Source organism: Lucilia sericata, unplaced genomic scaffold (genome assembly GCF_015586225.1).
Source record: "Lucilia sericata isolate MDLA Ls3-8-SP2 unplaced genomic scaffold, ASM1558622v1 Contig000468F_arrow, whole genome shotgun sequence".
In the NCBI taxonomy this organism is placed as follows: domain Eukaryota; kingdom Metazoa; phylum Arthropoda; class Insecta; order Diptera; family Calliphoridae; genus Lucilia; species Lucilia sericata.
The window spans coordinates 1-5,000 of record NW_023994483.1 but is presented as its reverse complement, the minus strand read 5'-3'; positions in this window follow the sequence as shown (position 1 = coordinate 5,000).

Sequence of the window (5,000 nt, the reverse complement as noted above, 5' to 3'; positions counted from 1 at the left end):
AACTAACTAACTACTAACTAACTACTACTATAACAACTAAACTAACTACTAAACTAAATTTTTCATTACATTTTTCACAAAAAAACTAAATTTTTTCACTAAAAATTCCATTTTTCACTAAAAATTTTTTTTTCACTAAAATTCCATTTTTCTAACTAAATTCCATTTTCACTAAAAATTTCATTTTTCACTAAATTCCATTTTTCACTAAAAATTTAATTTTTCACTAAAAATTTAATTTTCACTAAAAATTCCATTTTTCCACTAAAATTCTAATTCTCACTAAAATTCCATTTTTCACTAAAAATTCCATTTTCACTAAAAATTCCATTTTTCACTAAAAATTTAATTTTCACTAAAACCATTTTTTACTAAAAATTCCATTTTTCACTAAAAATTTCATTTTCACTAAAATATTCCATTTTTCACTAAAATTCCATTTTTCACTAAAATTTCATTTTTCACTAAAAATTCCATTTTTCACTAAAAATTCCATTTTTCACTAAAAATACCATTTTCACATAAAATTCCATTTTTCACTAAAATACCATTTTTCACTATAAATACCATTTTTCACTAAAAATCCATTTTTCACTAAAAATACCATTTTTCACTAAAATACCATTTTTCACTAAAAATAACATTTTCACTAAAATTCAATTTTTCACTAAAAATTCAATTTTTCACTAAAAATTCCATTTTTCACTCTAAAAATTCAATTTTTACTAAAAACTGCATTTTTCACTAAAAATCCCATTTTCACTAAAAATTCAATTTTTTACTGCATTTTTCATTTTTTAATAAGAATTCCATTTTTCACTAAAAGTTCCAATTTTCACAAAAAATTCTATTTTTACTAAAAATTAAAAATCGGATGTTTAAAATATACTCAGTGGGCCTAAATTTAATTAATCAGTGTTATAATGGGTATCAGCGAATGCCAATCTAGATGGATGATTAGTGTTGGAGATGTCGGGAATTTGCTACCGAGATCGTATGATAAGGTTTTCTGTATGAGAAGGTATAAAAAAGTTTTGAACAATATGATAGTATGAAAGCAGGATCAGGGAAAATACATAATTTTGGAAATTTAAAGAGGCCTTTGGCGGGAAATAAGCTTTAGCTTAAATGATTATTTACTCATTCAAGGAACCTATGATCTTTACACTAGCAAGTTCAAAACCTCTCCTTTAAACATTCGTTTTAGATGGTTGATTTTGATTTGAATATTCATTTAATTACAACATTACTGGTATATGTAACTGAACCAATAACTGAAGAAGGAAATTTGACACATTACTTCAATAGACAGACATACTTACTGTAACATCCTGTCGCACTTAAGTGTTGCATCATATAATCCAATTTTAAGAAATATACACCATGCATATAATCTAATAAACCCAAATTTACTATACTATCCAACTTAACTTCATAAATACTACCTCCAATTTACACAATTTCCTTTTTCTTTTCATTACTTTTTGGTATCAATTGCCTACGAAAAATCTTTACAAAACTCAATTACATTTTTTAAGTTTAAACTTTTTTCCTTTAAAGTTTTTTTTTCTCTTTCAAACAACATCTTGTGTAATCTATCAATATCCGCTGTAAGCAAATTTCGTACCTTTTTTAAAACCACAACCAAAAATTTTGCAAACTATTAAAGCAACAGAGAAGAAAATTTGTTTGACAACTTCGATGACACATTTACACCACAACAAACAACCAACTCTCACTACTCTGGCAAAAAAAAAAAGTAAAACACAAATGAAATTTGTCAAAATGACAATGAGCAGAGAACTGTGTTATTTCAACACTGATTGACAAAAAATACTAAAGGTGACAAATATTGCTTTTCGGGGGTAACAAAACAAACTTTGTAACGATAAAGTTTAAACTGAACAGTTTCGAAGGCATAAACGGTATTATTGTGGAAATGCAATTGGATTGGCTAAAGAGCAGAGTGAAGATTTAAAAAAAGTTTCCAATTTTATAGCAATTATTTGTTGCCTAAAAGGCAAAATGTTGCAGAGAATGGTTGGTTATTGTAACACTCGAGAAAAAATGTTAAATAAAATTGAAATTTTTGGAAATTATTGTATATGATTTTAAATTATATAGCCTAGTCTAGTTATAGTCTAGTCTATAGTCTAGTCTATAGTCTAGTCTATAGTCTAGTCTATCGTCTAGTCTATAGTCTAGTCTATAGTCTAGTCTATCGTCTAGTCTATAGTCTAGTCTATAGTCTAGTCTATAGTCTAGTCTATAGTCTAGTCTATCGTCTAGTCTATAGTCTAGTCTATAGTCTAGTCTATCGTCTAGTCTATAGTCTAGTCTATAGTCTAGTCTATCGTCTAGTCTATAGTCTAGTCTATCGTCTAGTCTATAGTCTAGTCTATAGTCTAGTCTATAGTCTAGTCTATAGTCTAGTCTATAGTCTAGTCTATAGTCTAGTCTATAGTCTAGTCTATAGTCTAGTCTATCGTCTAGTCTATAGTCTAGTCTATAGTCTAGTCTATAGTCTAGTCTATAGTCTAGTCTATAGTCTAGTCTATAGTCTAGTCTATAGTCTAGTCTATAGTCTAGTCTATAGTCTAGTCTATAGTCTAGTCTATAGTCTAGTCTATAGTCTAGTCTATAGTCTAGTCTATAGTCTAGTCTATAGTCTAGTCTATAGTCTAGTCTATAGTCTAGTCTATAGTCTACTATAGTCTAGTCTATAGTCTAGTCTATAGTCTAGTCTATAGTCTAGTCTATAGTCTAGTCTATAGTCTAGTCTATAGTCTAGTCTATAGTCTAGTCTATAGTCTAGTCTATAGTCTAGTCTATAGTCTAGTCTATAGTCTAGTCTATAGTCTAGTCTATAGTCTAGTCTATAGTCTAGTCTATAGTCTAGTCTATAGTCTAGACTATAGTCTAGTCTATAGTCTAGTCTATAGTCTAGTCTATAGTCTAGTCTATAGTCTAGTCTATAGTCTAGTCTATAGTCTAGTCTATAGTCTAGTCTATAGTCTAGTCTATAGTCTAGTCTATAGTCTAGTCTATAGTCTAGTCTATAGTCTAGTCTATAGACTAGTCTAGTCTATAGACTATAGTCTAGTCTATAGTCTAGTCTATAGTCTAGTCTATAGTCTAGTCTATAGTCTAGTCTATAGTCTAGTCTATAGTCTAGTCTATAGTCTAGTCTATAGTCTAGTCTATAGTCTAGTCTATAGTCTAGTCTATAGTCTAGTCTATAGTCTAGTCTATAGTCTAGTCTATAGTCTAGTCTATAGTCTCTAGTCTATAGTCTAGTCTATAGTCTAGTCTATAGTCTAGTCTATAGTCTAGTCTATAGTCTAGTCTATAGTCTAGTCTATAGTCTAGTCTATAGTCTAGTCTATAGTCTAGTCTATAGTCTAGTCTATAGTCTAGTCTATAGTCTAGTCTATAGTCTAGTCTATAGTCTAGTCTATAGTCTAGTCTATAGTCTAGTCTATAGTCTAGTCTATAGTCTAGTCTATAGTCTAGTCTATAGTCTAGTCTATAGTCTAGTCTATAGTCTAGTCTATAGTCTAGTCTATAGTCTAGTCTATAGTCTAGTCTATAGTCTAGTCTATAGTCTAGTCTATAGTCTAGTCTATAGTCTAGTCTATAGTCTAGTCTATAGTCTAGTCTATAGTCTAGTCTATAGTCTAGTCTATAGTCTAGTCTATAGTCTAGTCTATAGTCTAGTCTATAGTCTAGTCTATAGTCTAGTCTATAGTCTAGTCTATAGTCTAGTCTATAGTCTAGTCTATAGTCTAGTCTATAGTCTAGTCTATAGTCTAGTCTATAGTCTAGTCTATAGTCTAGTCTATAGTCTAGTCTATAGTCTAGTCTATAGTCTAGTCTATAGTCTAGTCTATAGTCTAGTCTATAGTCTAGTCTATAGTCTAGTCTATAGTCTAGTCTATAGTCTAGTCTATAGTCTAGTCTATAGTCTAGTCTATAGTCTAGTCTATAGTCTAGTCTATAGTCTAGTCTATAGTCTAGTCTATAGTCTAGTCTATAGTCTAGTCTATAGTCTAGTCTATAGTCTAGTCTATAGTCTAGTCTATAGTCTAGTCTATAGTCTAGTCTATAGTCTAGTCTATAGTCTAGTCTATAGTCTAGTCTATAGTCTAGTCTATAGTCTAGTCTATAGTCTAGTCTATAGTCTAGTCTATAGTCTAGTCTATAGTCTAGTCATAGTCTAGTCTATAGTCTAGTCTATAGTCTAGTCGATAGTCTAGTCTATAGTCTAGTCTATAGTCTAGTCTATAGTCTAGTCTATAGTCTAGTCTATAGTCTAGTCTATAGTCTAGTCTATAGTCTAGTCTATAGTCTAGTCTATAGTCTAGTCTATAGTCTAGTCTATAGTCTAGTCTATAGTCTAGTCTATAGTCTAGTCTATAGTCTAGTCTATAGTCTAGTCTATAGTCTAGTCTATAGTCTAGTCTATAGTCTAGTCTATAGTCTAGTCTATAGTCTAGTCTATAGTCTAGTCTATAGTCTAGTCTATAGTCTAGTCTATAGTCTAGTCTATAGTCTAGTCTATAGTCTAGTCTATAGTCTAGTCTATAGTCTAGTCTATAGTCTAGTCTATAGTCTAGTCTATAGTCTAGTCTATAGTCTAGTCTATAGTCTAGTCTATAGTCTAGTCTATCTATAGTCTATAGTCTAGTCTATAGTCTAGTCTATAGTCTAGTCTATAGTCTAGTCTATAGTCTAGTCTATAGTCTAGTCTATAGTCTAGTCTATAGTCTAGTCTATAGTCTAGTCTATAGTCTAGTCTATAGTCTAGTCTATAGTCTAGTCTATAGTCTAGTCTATAGTCTAGTCTATAGTCTAGTCTATAGTCTAGTCTATAGTCTAGTCTATAGTCTAGTCTATAGTCTAGTCTATAGTCTAGTCTATAGTCTAGTCTATAGTCTATATAGTCTAGTCTATAGTCTAGTCTATAGTCTAGTCTATAGTCTAGTCTATAGTCTAGTCTA